The 17,647-nt window shown below is 41.2% G+C and overlaps 1 pseudogene; it reads right to left on the bottom strand.

Moving 5' to 3' along the window:
• Window positions 1–12,874: 12,874 nt before the first annotated feature.
• On the bottom strand, window positions 12,875–17,370 carry LOC130112057 (chymotrypsin A-like; annotated as a pseudogene).
• Between the last annotated feature and the right edge of the window lie 277 nt (window positions 17,371–17,647).

Below are 17,647 nucleotides of genomic sequence, written 5' to 3' on the forward strand. Positions count from 1 at the left end.
CAATCGTTGTGCAATTAAAGAAGGCATGACAAAAGTTTGTTGAGAAAAGACAACAGTAGACATATATGACTTATGTATATCTAACAAATGTACTAGAATGAAATAGGTTAAATAAAACTTTCTCTAAAGAGCTGTTATTGTAATTTTATTACTGCTCTTAATACCACTACTTCATTTGACATTACTGTTTGAAAGATGTAGTTTTTAAAGACTACAAGATGTTTCTTTACATGCAACACAGTGCAATTGTCAGGAGATTCCAGAAACGGAGTTCATCAACTTCCAGCCTGTCAGAATTTAGTCATTTTCTTTTTACCTTCAGTAAGATTTGTGAAGTGGGTTACTGTGACCTATGTTTTGATTACTTGTGTAATACCTTAGAAAAAAAAACAAAACTATACACTAATCACACACTCCTTTGTATTTTCTCCTATTTTACATTTGTCCATTTAGAGCAGACATGAGCAACTGGCGGCCCATGGGCCGCATTCGGCCCCTGTCCTCAGTAAGGCCCACAGGTCACTTTCCAAATTGTTGGTTTCACAGGCGTTGGAAGCAAGCGGGCCATTTGACCAATTGAACCGGATCCTGATGTAATTATACTGTCCACTGATAGAGGGCGCTCCTTCAAAACACAAGAGGCCTGTAACCAAGCAACTGCTTGCACATGATCTTGGCGGGCCTCTTCCGCAACGACACATGACTAGGAGAGAACTTGACCTAGAGAACAGGGTCTTCCAGGCAAAATATGGAACAGAATATATTTTTACGGAATTTAAAGACAAACCTATGTGGTTAGTGTGCCTGGAAACAAATTAAGCCATGAAGGATTTCAACATGAGTCACCGCTGCCATATCACACACAAAGACAAATATGGCATGTAGCTACACCGGAGGTGCCAGAGCCGCTATCATCACTAACCTCAAAGGAAAAATACTCGGACATCAGGGCCTTTTTACCAAAGCCATATCTACGGTAATTTTTGACGTTCAAAATCATGTCGAGGGAAAGCTAAAACAAGTCATACGTGACTGCAAGTACTTCTTAGCATTGGATGAGAGTACAGATGTGATGGATGTTAGCCTGCTTCTCATTTACACAAGAGTCATTGACAGTTAATTTGATGTGCACGAGGAGTTATTGAAATTGGTATCTTTGCATGACACTACCAAGGGCAAGGGTGTTTTCAATGCCGTTAAAAGTGTTGTAAGCGAGCAGGGGCTTTGACAAGTTTTCAGCTGTTACTGATGGCACACCATCAATGCGAGGAAGACGCACTGGATTTGCCGGGCTCCTCCAACAGAGCGGCATTGAATGTCCCATTAGTGGTTGCCACAGCGGATCATCCGTTTCCATCTCTTCCTGTCTTCTGCATCTTCCTCTGTCACACCAGCCACCTGCATGTCTTCCCTCACCACATCCATAAACCTCCTCTTTGGCCTTCCTCTTTTCCTCTTCCCTGGCAGCCCCATATTCAGCGTCCTTCTCCCAATATACCCAGCATCTCTCTTCACACATGTCCAAGCCATGTCAACTTGCCTCTCTTGCTTTGTCTCCAAACCGTCCAACTTGAGCGGTCCCTCTTATATAATCGTTCCTAATCCTGTCCTTCTTCGTCACTCCCAATCGGTGTTTCGGATTTGGGCCATTTCCAAGGGCAACACGATGCCAGGCGCCATCTTCCAAGGATCAGAGACATTGTTTACGTTTGCATAAATATTACCTAGCTAACGTTAACACTATGGATCATTAATCGTTCCTATCATAGCGAGCTAAATCGATCATACAGTGGCTTGCAAAAGTATTCATACCCCTTGAACTTTTCCACATTTTGTCATATTTCGACCACAAACATAAATATATTTTGTTGGAATTTTATGTGAAAGACCAAAAAAAAGTGGCACATAATTGTGAAGTACAAAGAAAATTATACATGATTTAAAAAAATTTTTACAAATAAAAAACTGAAAAGTGCGGTGTGCAAAGGTATTCAGCCCCCCTGAGTCAATACTTTGTGGAACCGCCTTTTGCTGCAATTACAGCTGCAAGTCTTTTGGGGTATGTCTCTACCAGCTTTGCACATCTAGAGACTGAATTTTTTGCCCATTCGTCTTTGCAAAACAGCTCAAGCTCAGTCCGATTAGGTGGAGAGCGTTTGTGAACGGCAGGTTTCAGATCTTGCCACAGATTCTCAATTGGATTTAGGTCTGGACTTTGACTGGGCCATTCTAACACATGAATATGTTTTGTTTTAAACCATTCCATTGTAGCCCTGGCTTTATGTTTAGGGTCGTTGTCCTGCTGGAAGGTGAACCTCTGCCCCAGTCTCAAGTCTTTTGCAGACTCCAACAGGTTTTCCTCCAAGATTGCCCTGTATTTGGCTCCATCCATCTTCCCATCAACTCTGACCATCTTCCCTGTCCCTGCTGAAGAGAAACACCCCCAGAGCATGATGCTGCCACCACCATGTTTGACAGTGGGGATGGTGTGTTCAGAGTGATGTGCAGTGTTAGTTTTCCGCCACACATAGCGTTTTGCATTTAGGCCAAAAAGTTCAATTTTGGTCTCATCTGACCAGAGCACCTTCTTCCACATGTTTGCTGTGTCCCTCACATGGCTTCTGGCAAACTGCAAACGGGACTTCTTATGGTTTTCTTTTAACAATGGCTTTCTTCTTGCCACTCTTCCATAAAGGCCAGATTTGTGCAGTGCACGACCAATAGTTGTCCTGTGGACAGATTCCCCCACCTCAGCTGTGGATCTCTGCAGTTCGTCGAGAGTCACCATGGGCCTCTTGGCTGCATCTCTGATCAGTGCTCTCCTTGTTCGGCCTGTAAGTTTAGGTGGACGGCCGTGTCTTGGTAGGTTTGCAGTTGTGCCATATTCTTTCCATTTCCGGATGATGGATTGAACAGTGCTCCATGAGATGTTCAAAGCTTGGGAAATCTTTTTATAGCCTAACCCTGCTTTAAACTTCCCCACAACTTTATCCCTGACCTGTCTGGTGTGTTCCTTGGACTTCATGATGCTGTTTGCTCCCCAATATTCTCTTAACAAACCTCTGAGGCCGTCACAGAACAGCTGTATTTGTACTGAGATTAGATTACACACAGGTTGACTCTATTTAGTCATTGGGTCAACATTCGATCATTCAGCAATCATCAGGCAACTTCTGAAGGCAATTGGTTGCACTCAGAGAAAAGAGGGCTGAATACTTTTGCACACCACACTTTTCAGTTTTTTATTTGTAAAAAATGTTTTAAATCATGTATAATTTTCTTTGTACTTCACAATTGTGTGCCACTTTGTGTTGGTCTTTCACATAAAATTCCAATAAAATATATTTATGTTTGTGGTCGTAACGTGACAAAATGTGGAAAAGTTCAAGGGGTATGAATACTTTTGCAAGCCACTGTAGCTAACAGTAATGTGCAGTGAGGTCCATGCCTGGGTAGGCAGTAAGTACTTACTCACACACCAGAGAGAGGCACAAGCAGACTCTGCCTCAGCAGCCTGCATTCACAAATACTAGCTTTGGAAGTAAGCCATCCTGAATAGGGCATGCCTTTTATTGATAAAACAACAAGTTTTACATGATTTTTTTATTATCTTTTACAACAATCTTAACAAATTAAAGTTAAAGAAATAAATACAAAATAAATACATACATATTTTTATTAACTATTATGATATTTCATTTTTTTTCCTTATTAGCCTGGGTGAGGCACTGCCTACCCTGCCTCCCCTTACTACACGTCACTGATAGCTAACTCAAATCATATCCAAGTACAACGTTAGCCAATGTTATCATCATCCATCTAACGCAGTTAGACAATCAGTTTAACAGCCCTGTGCCTGTGAGACTGTACGGTAACCTTAGCTAACGTTATGTGTGTGTGAGTGAAAGGAAAGCTTACCTTTGTGAAAATGCAAAGAACACACTAACATTGCCACCGAAATGCATTTGAGCGTGATCGATTTGCGTTTCACTGCTGCAAGCCAGGCCATCCCGTGCCTCTTGGTTAAGTCCTCTATGTGCTTTCCTTCGCTTCCCTTCCAAGAAGGGAAAGAAAAAAAGCGTAACCCATTCTCGAGTTTAATCGGTCTTTCGGACTTGGGCCGTTTCCAAGGGCAACACGACGCCGGGCGCCATCTTCCAAGGATCAGAGGCATTGTGACATCACGATCGAAAGACCCATGAAAATTTAGCGTCTTCAACTCTGCCACCTCCAGCTCCGCCTCCTGTCTTTTCGTCAGTGCCACTGTCTCCAAACCATTACTTTATTGCTAGCTAACTATTAATATATGGTTATGAATGTGGGATTTCTTTGTGAGAATTTTTTATCACGGGCTAAATCCTATTTCATTTTGATCTTACAGGAGGCCCCCTGTGCCAAGACAATGAACGTAAGCCATGTCGTGGATTTAGTTACCAAGGTTACCAATCTCATTCGAGGGGGGAACAGGTCTCTCAATCATAGGAATTTTGTAGCCTGTTTGGATGAAGTGGGTGCCACTTATGGGGATTTACAGATGCACACTGAGATCAGATGGATGAGCTGTAGGAAGTGCTTGGCGAGGTTTTTTGCGCTGCACACTGAAATTCCAGTGTTCTTGGAGGAAAGCATTCGATGTGATACAAGCACAGGGGGTTGCAGGAGCTTATTATTATTATATTATTATTATTGTCATGTTTCCTGTTTTGCATTGTGTAGCGGCGGGTCCAAACTATGGACCTGAGGCACTATAGGGCAGATGTCAATTGATTGACAGTACTTGTAGTAATATGTGGGCTGTTTCGAGTAGAGCCATCTTCTGGACTGCATGGATGTTGATGTTGCCTGGGATATGGTTGGTGAACTTTTCCATTCCCTTCTTCATGAGTCCTAGAGCTCCGATGACCACTGGTGTTGTTTCGGTCTTCATGCCCCACATCCTGTTCATTTCAATCTCCAGGTCTTTATACTTGGTCAGCTTCTCTGTGACTTTCACTGAGGTGTTTTTTTGTTGTTGGTATTGCCATGTCGATGAGCATGCACCTCTTCTGCTTCCTGTCCTTGATAATGATGTCAGGCTTGTTGGCTTTTATCTCTCTGTCAGTGTGGATGGGCATGTGCCAGAGGATGGTGACATCATCATTCTCAGTGACTGTTTTTGGTTGATATTCATACCACTTCTCAGTCATCTTGATCTTGTAACTCCTGCAGATTTTCCAGTGCAGGTATGCTGCTGCCTTGTTGTACCTGTACTTGGTCTTTGCCAGTTCTGGGCAGCCTGAGACAACGTGGTCGATGGTTTCTTCATACATTCCACAGATTCTGCATTTTGGGTCTGTTACATCTTTGATGATGCGATGGTGATATGATCTGGTTGCCAGGCCCTGGTCTTGCGCAGTGATTATCAGGCCCTGTGTCTCTGCTTTCAGTCCGGTGCTCCTCAGCCACTGGTGTGTCTTTTGTTGGTCCATCTCTGCATCTTTTATTCTTTTTGGATACTTCCCATGGACTGCTTTGTCCTCCCAGGTTTTTTTCTGAAAAAAAAATCCCCTCAGGGATGAATAAAGTATTCTGATGTTGATATATTGCAGTTGCTGCAATGTATCAGAATCAGATATGGTGTTTTGCCTTCTGTTTCACTCGTTTGGTGTAAATGGTAGTTGCCTCATTTTCTGTTGGTGGGGTTTCTGGGACATCAAGCTCTTTCTTGAATTGTGCAGCCTCTTTATTGATGGAGTAGATCTGATGTTTTACTGTTCAGAGGAGTGGGTCATCTGTTTTTGTCAGGTATGCATCCAGCCTGATAGTGGTAGTCTTGAAGGTCAGTTCGAGCTGGACTAGGCCTCGTCCTAGTAGCCCATCACAAGGCTGACACATACACACACACATTCACACCTAGGGACAATTTAGTGCAGCCGATTCACCTGACCTGCATGTCTTTAGACTGTGGGAGGAAACCGGAGCACCCGGAGGAAATCCAGACAGACATGGGGAGAACACGCAAACTCCACACAGAGGATGACCTGGGACGACCCCCAAGGTTGGATTACCCTGGGGCTTGAACCCAGGACCTTCTTGCTGTGAGGCAACTGCGCTAACCACTGCACCACCGTGCCACCCTATATTATAAATATTATGTATGTGTGCAGTACACGTGACAGTTGACCATGCCATATTTGTGTGTTTGTAGGTATCTGAGAGAAGGGGCATAAGAGAGCACGTGCATCAGAGCGAGCTTCAAGTGATATTGGTGTTAGTCTTTGGTTGGGCTCAGGCTGAAAATTGCAGAGTAAATTGCGGGCTAGGGCTTGAACACTACATGCCAGGGTTGGGCTAGGGCTGGAGTTTCTGATCCATACAGGGCTCTAAGACAGTGGTGCTGTTATTGCTGTTGTGCGGTTGCTGTGGTAATTTTGTGTGCCCCCTCATGAAAAACAAATGCCCGTCCTATTGATTTGCTCTAGTGCCAGATCTGGCCACAAATCATGCACTGAGAGACTGAGGAAGAGTTTCTTCCTACAGGCTATCCTTGAACAATGAACAATAAATTCTGAAGGACAATATACATATAAGTATACAAATTCTGCTTTCACTTTATTCGTATTGTTCTTTTAACCATGTTTACTTTTTTGCTTATTCTGTATATTTCTTGTATATTTTTGCTTATTTTTATCTAATATAATTTGTTTAGCTTTTATAATTTCTTGTACTTGCATTGTGCACTGCCTGGGAGTTTGATGCAATAGCATTTCACCAAACGTACTTGTATGTTGTTGTGACAGATAAAAATCTCTTGAAACTATTGAGAGTCTGTATATATCCATCCATCCATTATCCAAAATGCACTTATCCTGCTTTCAGGGTTGTGGGGATGCTGGAGCATATATATTTATTTTCCCTTTTTTTCTTCCTGTACCCGTGTTGATATATATATATATATATATGTAGGGAAAGTGATCAGCTAATAAGGAGCAAAATAATCCAGTGAGTCAAGTAAATTCATTGAGACAGTACAAGCCTGTTTCATGCCATAAGCAATCATCAGCTGTCAATAAAATATTTTATCATTTGCAAACAAGAAATGTCCACATTGAATAACAGGAATGAATTGGCCAGCAGTTGCAGACATAGATTTAAGCACCTATTTTGTAATTATTAATAAATCATGTCAATAGATAAATACCAACCCCCCATTGTACCGTTAGCGATCACGTGTTTTTGAATTTTTGAATGTCGCACCTCTTCCTTCCCCGCTGGGCGTTGTGCACGTGATGTGCATGACGAGGCAGTAAGAGGTATGTTCTTTCATGAGTAGGTTTATTGTTCTTTCATGAGTAGCTTTATTGTTCTTTCACGAGTAGCTTTATTGACAGCTGATGATTGCTTATGGCATGAAACAGGCTTGTACTGTCTCACTGTCACGTATCTGGAAAAACCCAAGAGCAGACGGGACAACCGGGTAAGGAAAAAATCAAGTCTTTATTGAAGTGGCAGATCCCAGGAGTAGAGCAGGAGTTGGCTCAGTGGCAGGGAGACTGGCAGGCTGAAGTCCATGAAGAGCAGAGAGCAAAAACTCAGACAGGCAGGCAAAAATGCAAAAACTATGAACATCGAAGAATGCAGGCTAGGACTGGGACTGGATGTGCAATAACCCTTTAGGCAACAAATCGTGAATGGCTACGTTCCAGCGAAGACTGGTTCACAGTGGAGGCTTCTTAAAGGTGAGGGTGATTGCTTGATGGCCAGCAGGTGTGTTGATTGAAACCATGGGCAGGTGTGCCAGAGTGAAGGAGGGGTGAGCAGATGTCAAGGGAGAGGGGTTGTGACACTCATAAAGAATTTCTTGACTCACTGGATTTTATATATATATGTCTACTCATATATTTTCGTAATGTGTGTGTGTGTGGTGTTAGTGTAGATAGCGGGACGGAAACTAAAGCACTTATGATCCTTATTCTTTTTGGAGGTGGTAGGTATTGTCTCAGAGAGTAAGGGAAAAATCCCAGAAAATTAAAATTATGCATAATTATGCATAAATATGCAAAATATGAATTTTTCTAAAAATGGCTAAAAACCACTTTTCTCGGCATTTCAGATGATTCTGAGCATTTGGGGGGAGGGAGTTGGAGTGGGGGGGTAAACCAATTTTCTCGGCATTTCAGATGATTCTGAGCATTTGGGGGGAGGGAGTTGGAGTGGGAGGGGTTTAGGGGCAGGGGGAAGGCGGTTAGCTGGCAGGATGAAGAGGAGGGAGATAGACGGGTGGATAACCAAACCGCTACATTGTAGTGGGGTTCTTCTTGTATATATATATGTATATATACACACACACACACACACACACACACACACACACACACACACACACACACGTATAGTGGTTCACAAACAACATACGAAATAGAAAGAAAATATAAAATGTAATTAAAATAAGAATAAAATAATGAATACAAAAATAAGAACATTAATACATAAATAAAACAGACTAGTGAAATACAGACATTAAAAATACACTCGTTAACAGTTTTTACAGCCCTCAGCGCAGGATTTAAATTTAATAGTTTTTAAGTACAGCTCACATTCTTTATGAAAAACTGAGAAGATAGTTTTTTTCTTTGTTGGCAAACTTAGATTTTTGAAAATGAAAACTTAGCTAAGATAATAAGATTTATGATGTACACTTGTTTCTCATTCTTTCTGTTATAACTAAAGAAAAAACGGGATATGTTTATACAATAAAGTAAAATCAGCCATAAATGTAACATCAATAAACTGAGAAACCTCTTGCCATAGACTTTAGTGTAGTAACAATGCCAAAATAAATGAGTCACAGTGTCAAGATGTGCAGAGCAAACAACATGAAACAATATCATTCTCAAATCTTTTAAGAGAATGTTTTACAAGATAGAATTTGTTTACAAGCGGAAATGGCACCTCCTTTATATTATTGGTGACGATGAGATATTTGTGAGTCTGTTGCCTCACAAATATCTCATCGCCATCCCATAGCCTTCTGTTATGGAATATCACTTACAAAATTATTCCAGTATGAGGTGACATAAGGGATAGAAATACTGTCTTGCTGAAGTAAGGAATGTATAGCTCTTTTATTATTTTTAGATGGTACAAAACAGATTTTACCACAAGGAGTGTTACTAGGGTGATGTAATGACATTTCAGTAGGACAAGGAACACCTTTATATAGCCATATAGCCACTGCTCTTATTACAAGGTTATATTCTTTAGTCGATATTAGAAAATTAAAATGGGAGATACATTCACTGTAAGTCATGCGATGACCTTGTGAGTTGAGCAGCTGACCCACCAAAACAATGTTCCTTTCAAACCAATTCTTTAAAAAGATAGATCTGTTTTTTTGTATAAAATGTCACCATTGTTTCAGATATAATAACGTTGAAGGGAAAAGTTGTGCTTGTAGATCATTATCCATGACAAAAAAGCTTGTTTTTCGATATTCTAATAGTTTAATAGGAATTTTTTTCATGTCTTATAATTAAATATTAGTAACGAAGGGGAGGCCACCAAGTTGGTCAAAAACAAACTTAGAAATAACGTTCTATATCGATTAATCATTTTTATAAAAAAATGTTTTATCCTTTAATCTTAAATGTGTAATTCAATGTAGAAAATCTAAGAAATCCAAACCACCATTTTGCATGAATTTGACACTGCAGATTTCTCATACAATGTGTCTTGGTTTTCCACAGAAAATTAAATAACAGCTGGTTTGCAGTTTTAGCAGTGTTTTATCTAAATTAACTGAAGAGGCAACATAGGTAAGGCAGGATATTCCTTCAACTTTGGACAGCAGTGCACGACCGTTCAATGATAGATACCCTTTAAGCCACAAATAGAATTTGGTTTTAGCTTTTGTCAATCTTTGGGTTGAATTTAGAAAAACTCTGTCCTGTTGATTTTTTTGATACTATGATCCCTAAATATGTGATTTTATCTTTAACATGTAGTATGTCTGCAAAGGATGCTACCTCACATTTTTTTAAAGCATATAACACATTTTTTAAGATTATGGCACAAACCTGAAGCTTCGGGAAACATTTATAAGAGTAACACCTGGCTGTATCTGTAAAGCACTTCTTAAGAATAAGGATGTATCATTAGCCATTTGACATATAATATCCCTACCAGCAACAGAGATATGCTCCAGATTACTTGTTTTGATGAAGTGACAGAAAGCCTGTAAAACAAGAAGGAAGAAGTAAACAGAGACAGGATACCCTCGTCCAATACCGCTTTCAAGAAATAATCTTTGGGTAGTGCCATTTTGTAGTTTCACAGCGCTATTACCATTTACTTAAAGAGTTTTCATGGCATCACAATTTGTTTTCCCCAAGATCAAACCTTTCCAAACAGTAAAATATAAAGGGGTGCTGAATTGTGTCAAATGCTTTATAGAAATCAAAAAGTATAAAGCTATCATCTGTAATAAAGTCAGAATAATCAATGACATCAAAAACCAGTCTTATATTATTAAAAATGTGTCAATAAATCCTGATTGGATTTCATCAATAACTGAGTCTAGGGCCTTTTTACATTTTTGGCGAAGACTATAGCAAACAACTTATAATCATTGTTAAGTAATGTTACAGGCCACAAATTGCCAATATATAGCAAATCTTTTCTCAGCTTGGGTATGAGACAGATTACAGCTTGTGTCAAGCTGGCAGGCAGTGAAGACAGGTTAATAGCTTCTGAGAAAACCTCAAAGAGAAATAGTGCAAGTAACTCTGGAAAAAGCTTTTAAAATCCAGATGTCATTCCATCATTGCCTGGTGACTTATTATTTTTAAGGTGAGTAATAGCATCTAAAATGTCATCTCGAGTGATAGGAGAATCACAGAATGATTGATCTTATTGGCTGATTGATTCATTATTAAGATGAACCGAAAAAAGGCAGTAATGCATCTCTGTTAAAGTGAGACTTAAATAAAGTGGAGTAATACTCGTAACAAAATTTGGATATTTCTTCTGGTTTATCTGTAAGAAACCCTTCTATGTTTAGCTGAACATTAGAGTTATGCTTTGCTTGTGATTTTTTTAAGTTTGAAAAAATAGGCAGATATTTGCATCCCTTGCTCTCACCACTTTTTTTGATCGAATAAAAGCACCCTCTGCTTTAGTTTGGTAAATTTCATCTAATTGATGTTGTAGCTTAGACAAATCTAATCTTTCCTCTTCTGACAGACTATCTGTAAGACATTTTGAAAGGGAGATTATTTCTGAAATGACTGATTCTTACAAAGCACATCTTAATTTAGCAAGAGAGGTGCCCATATCGCCTTAAATATTTACCAACTTCAAATTTTAGATGCTCCAAGTTTAGACCAAAACTCCTTTCATTTCATGCCTTTGTCTAGTAGTGATTTATAAGCCTCTCCAGTTCAGATTTGAGACAACTATGATCCAACAGAGAACTATTCATTTTCCAGTAGGCAGAGCCTCTGTAGCAAGACAAACTTGAAATAAAATTAATGCGTATTGAGATAGCTTTATGGTCAGTTAATGGAGTAGTTAAGATATTAGCAGAAATACTATTATCTAAGGATTTGGAAACAATCCAGAAGTTTATACATGACTGTCTAGAGCAGGGATGGGCAACTTTGATGATGGAGAGGGCCAAAAAATTTTTATCCTCACTACCACTATGCAGGTGTTGCAGTTACGGCAGAACTGCACCATGTCTCGCCGGTACCTCCCCCAGTAGAATCTTTCCTGCAGCTGCTGCAGAGTCTTGGTAATGCCGAAGTGTCCCACTCCAGGGGGGCCATGAACTGTGCGTAACACTTGCTGCTGTAGTGCTCTGGGAACAACTAGTTGCCAAGCACTGCTTCCCCTCCTTTGCTCTTCCCACACCCGATAGAGGCACCGCTCATGAAGCATGAGTGAGTTCCACTGTCCCAGCAATGCCTTGGTGGTGGGTAAGTGGGGATCTGCCATCTCTCTACTTGGGGCCTCTTTATGTCGCTAGCCAGCGTATCACGGGTCCCAGGTGGCTATCCCGATGTTGGAGTTCCACTATCTTGGTTGGTGACATCTCCTCTAGCGGTGCACTTGGGACCACAAGTGCCCGCACTGTGACACGATCTACCCGTTGCTGTTCTCAAGTCTCCAACCAGCTACAATGGCGGCAGGCCTGATCTGAACAGGGGCAGCTGAAGAGTGTTAATGTTTTGTGTTATGTTGTATGATATTGAACATGTTAAAAACGGGCGCATATTTGTTACAGATAGCAGGGATGTTGTGGAAGATAATGGGGACGTTATTAGAAAAGTTGTATTGGACAGCATGCTATTTCCCACCATGGGCGTAAAGAGTAGGCAGATAGGTGAGGTCGGTTCTGTGGCCATTCAAAGGGGGAAGCTGAGACCAATACAAACCTATGTGTGTTATCACTGGCTTGTCTTACAGTCATTAAAAGGTTGCTGGTTAACTCTAAAAGGTTGGCTGAGGAGTCCAATGTTTGACCATGTCACATTGGTGATCTGCCCCCCTAAGTAGACACGTTAGCCCTCGGCTAATGAGTTGGACCCCTTAGTCGACTGGTTAACGTTGCTGTCCGCGGTGCGGGAGATATGGGTTCGCGTCTCGGCAGTGGCGACGGTTCTCAGCTGCCCCCTGAGTTCGCTGCATTGTGGGTAATATGCAAATGAATCCCCCTGACTCCCAGCAGGAACACTCCAATAGAATTTGCCACAATTTGTCATTTACTCACACAGGAAACCCAGAGAGATGCTTGTTTTAGAGAGTTACTTGTTTTATTGATCATAAATGAAACTGAAAAGAGTCATGAGGATGGATTTAGTTGGAAGCGATGGTCTGGTTCATCCAGGCACGCAGCTCAGTAACGCGGGCGTACACACCGGGCATGGTAGGGGTGCAGTTTCCACTGCCCCAGGACACGATACCAACCAGGGTCCAGGCACCAGCCTTCTGGCACACCAGAGGACCACCAGAGTCACCCTGAAACATAGCAAACAGACACCCAGTATCAAAAGAATGAACAGTGAAACTGATGTCTGGAGTTGAGATTCAATGACTGCTGCAATGCACATGTTGTTCTTGGAAAGAAAAACAAAATCACATTTAAAGACAGTGGATGGATTTTCTACTTGTGTTGCTTGTAATTACTCAGCCCATTTCTTGTCAGTGAAATGCTTAATATCCAGCCATAGTGTAAATAAACGACTTACTGCACTTACAGCAATTTAAAAGCCCATTAATGTGATAAGCAATGAAAGTGACGAATGTTAGACAGGCATGAAAGGTAAGGTATAATGTTCTTAGCCTGGTCCAAGTTTCCTATGTTGTCATTATCATGTCACACATCAGAACCCATTTCGTTTTAAAAGACATTATTTCAGTTATCTTCATTTCTATCTCTATTCTATCTCTCGAATGTGGCAAGGCATTCAGTCTACCACAGACTACAAAAGCTCTAATCGCGGTCCCACTGTCCATGATGCCTCCCTGCCAGACAAGCTAAATAATTTCTATGCCCGCTTCGACAAGGACAATACTGACCCAGCCACAAAAATCCCCAGCCACCCAAAAAACCAGGTGCTCACTCTATCAGTCTCAGAGGTCAGAGAATCACTGCGCAGAGTGAACACACAGAAGACTGCCGGACCAGACGGCATACCGGGTTGGGTCTACCGGGAATGTGCCGACCAACTGGCTGAGGTCTTCACACCTGTATTTAACCTCTCACTGTCCCAATCTAAAGTCCCGGCATGCTTTAAGACCACCTCTATCATTCCTGTCTCCAAGAAACCAACATCCACATTTCTGAATGACTACTGACCCATAGCACTCACCCCCATTGCCATGAAGTGCTTTGAGAGACTGGTTCTGGCTCACATCAAAAACATTATCCCCCCACATTCGACCCACATCAGTTCGCCTACCGTCCCAAAAGGTCTACTGAGGATGCCATTGCCACTGCCCTGCACGTTGCTCTGACCCACCTTGAACTTAACAACACATACATATGGATGCTGTTTATAGATTACAGCTCTGCCTTCAACACTATCATCCCCGCCAAACTAACCACCAAACTCCTCTCCCTTGGCCTCAACCCCTCTCTCTGTAACTGGATCCTGGACTTCCTGACCAACAGACCTCAGTCTGTTAGGTTAGGTGACCACACCTCCTCCACCCTTACCCTCCGCACAGGTGCCCCTCAAGGCTGTGTTCTGAGCCTCCTCCTTTTCTCCCTCTTTACCCACGACTGCCTGCCAACTCACCCTTCAAATGTTATAGTTAACTTTGCAGATGACACCACAGTCATTGGCCGTATCACCAACAATGACGAGACGGCCTACAGAGACGAGATTGAGCACCTCACATCATGGTGTACTACCAACAATCTTGTCCTTAATGTGCAGAAGACAAAGGAGCTGATTGTGGACTTCAAGACGTCTAGAAGCTGCAGCCACTCTCCCATACACATCAATGGGGTGGAAGTGGAGTGTATTTCCAGCTTTAAATTCCTTGGAGTCCACATCAGCGAGGACCTTTTGTGGGCATTAAACACCCAGGCCCTTGTGAAAAAGGCCCAACAACACTTGCATTTCCTTAGGAGGCTGAGGAGCACCCGTCTACCCCCAAAAATTCTCACCAACTTCTACCACTGCACCATAGAGAGCATCCTGATCATCTGCATCTCAGTGTGGTACGGCAACTGCACCTCAGTAGACCAGAAAGCTCTGCAGCGGATCGTCAAGGCGGCTGACACTGAATTTGACTCCAGTTTAGTGGCTGTCAATGTACTTATATAGAATAACAACACAACAATCTTTTGTTATATGTACAAGAAATGACTATTTCCAGGTGAAACAGTAAGGCAATGGTGCGGGGTGCAAAGATGCTGCAATGAATATGCATTTGCTAAATGAAAAAAAAATGCTAATCACATGATCAGCTGTTTCTTAACCTGAAATTGGCCATCATTTTGGCTGGTGTGGAAGCATGGACATGTGATGTAGAACATGTAGGCCCACATTCAGGGTTTTATTCGCTTAACCAGATCTGATAGCAATGTACCTCTGATTGCTTTTCACTTTTGTAACATTTAATCACTGAACTGCATTTGAAAGTTGGATGGAAACATGACTAGTAAGTCTTTTTTTTCTCTTTTTTTTTTAGAGAGAGGGTTTGTTTTGGCATTTCCTTACCATTGTGGCGGGTCAGGCCCCAGCCGGTGGTCACACACTTCATGCCTCCAGGGTAGTTGTCTCCGGTCTCAGCCACACACACAGGGGACACGCATGCCCATCTTAGCAGGGCTGGCCAGCTTGATCAGCAGGATGTCGTTGTTGATGTTGAATCCGTTGTAGCGGGGGTGCTTGAACACCTTTAGAGGAGGAGGAGACAGTGGTGCTCAATGACTTCACAAGCAACCAATAGTGTGATCAGAGTGACAGCATTGTACGATATAGACAGAACAACAATTCCCCATAAAGTTGATGTACACAACAGAAGTAGTGTTGTACCTTGCCGATCCTCATAACCTGGATGTCCTCAGCATTGGAGGTGCGATCGTGCTCACCCAGGATCACACGGTGAGAGGTCCTAAAAAATCATTTAAAATTTTTGACTCAATTTTAATAAATTCAACTAAAACCATTTCAGATCATTGGAATGAGAATTTGATTTCTGTTCAATTCAGTAAATTCTGTGAATTAAATCAAATTACATCAAGTTCTGTTCATCCAGTTAACTTCATTCTGATGCAATTCAGTCCCATTTAGCTGAGTTGACTATTGCAGCATTTTTCAGTTAAGTATGGCTTTTCAATTTAGTTCAGAGAACATGGCTATTTTACATGTAGCCATTAGTGTTTGCAAAAACACTCAGTCATTGCAATACACTTGAATTCAAATTCACATTGATTAGCAAATATAATGTTAGGAATTCAGCAAATTATTTTATACCTAGTGACTCACAATGAAAATAAACTTTATATTTGGCGTTTGTGCATGTTGCATTGGATCTTTTTTTATTTTACTGGTGTAGCAGCAGCTGAACTTACTTGACATTGCAGTGGGCAGCAGTCACAACCCAGTTCTCATTGATCAGAGAGCCACCGCAGAAGTGGAAACCAGAGTAATCCTAGTATATAACACAGAATAATGAAAAGCCTTTATTCACGAGAGTAGGGGTTTACGTTGGGGTTTTGCAGTGCCCATACACTTTACAAGGCCTTGAATTTTCAAACTTAATGATGTTTGGTCAGCATTTACACAATGCCACAGCATGCAATGTGCCAAGGGGCTAAGGAAAGTTAATCTTGACCATGAATGAGATCACCCAAATTTATGCAATACAGAATAATAGACTTGGAATAATGGTCTCATACAGAATATGTGTGCTGGTGTACAGCTCCTTTATATGTCTCTTTACATATGTCAGTCTTGAATTGTGAACTCACCTGGAGGGAGACCTGCCAGGGCCAGGAGTGGGGCACAGCCTCCTCACCGTTGACAATACGGGAGTAACCAGTGATGACTGGAGGGATGGCTGGGTTGCCACAGCCTGATAGGGGGAAACAAATATGTTTAATTGTTTACTAGGTTGTCATAATTCATTTCTACACACAGCAATGCAAAAAAACAAAAAACAAAAAAACACACACCCTAAAACATTATCACTAGTTGAATGCAGGTAGGTATGCAGACAGAAAAGTTAGATGGACCAGTGGTCAGATTTTAACAGATTGCGCAGAGCAATGCCATTATTCATAAGCACTTTTGGAAAACTTTTTGGGAGGCCAGTAGATGCAACTTAACTGTCGTAGTTAAGGAAGAAATATGTGCGAGAAAACCACCACCTCGACTAATGATATTCTCTCATTAATAGATTTAGAATATATTGATACTATTCTTGAATATATCAACGTGTCAATTTGTGACATTTATTGAATGCTTGATTTTTATGCTGTGAAGAGAATGCAGTTTAATCAAATATCTGTATATAAATTAAAAAAAATCCCAGAAGGACTGATTGAGCTGGACTCCAAGTGTCCAGATTAATCAGGTTTATGAAGGTTTATGAAGAAACTACATTAAAACAATTGTAATATCTTGATTAAACTTCAAAAGGAGATGATAATTAAACATTATTGCTTTATAATAGTAATAGTATTTTGTTGATTTAAACTATCTCAGAAGGGCAGGTCAAACTTTGATCAAACTCACCATAGGCAGCACCAATGAAGGCAAGGCAGGAGATGATCCAGAGGAAGGCCAAGTTTTCAGCTTGGTTTGCCACAGGTCCTCCGTTCCCTTTTATACCATCGACAGTCACTGACTTGTGATATGGACTTGCATAATCCATGCCTTGTGCACGCCTTATACACCTCAACATCATGCTCCATCTGTCCCCATCTGGAGATACATAACATTTTCCCACACACGTAAACAATGTTAAACATAGAGGTGATCTTGTGAGGGTGTAGTTTTGAAGCGATGTATTAAAATGTACTGTTAAGCACTTGCCTTCTGACAGCAAAATTCAAATTGGGCATCTTAAAAGTGCAGTAGTAAATGAATTTGAAATAGATCTATGGCTTTAATTTTATTGTTTTTTTGTTTGTTTGTTTTTTTCATATATA

This window comes from Lampris incognitus, chromosome 4 (assembly GCF_029633865.1).
Source record: "Lampris incognitus isolate fLamInc1 chromosome 4, fLamInc1.hap2, whole genome shotgun sequence".
In the NCBI taxonomy this organism is placed as follows: Eukaryota; Metazoa; Chordata; class Actinopteri; order Lampriformes; family Lampridae; genus Lampris; species Lampris incognitus.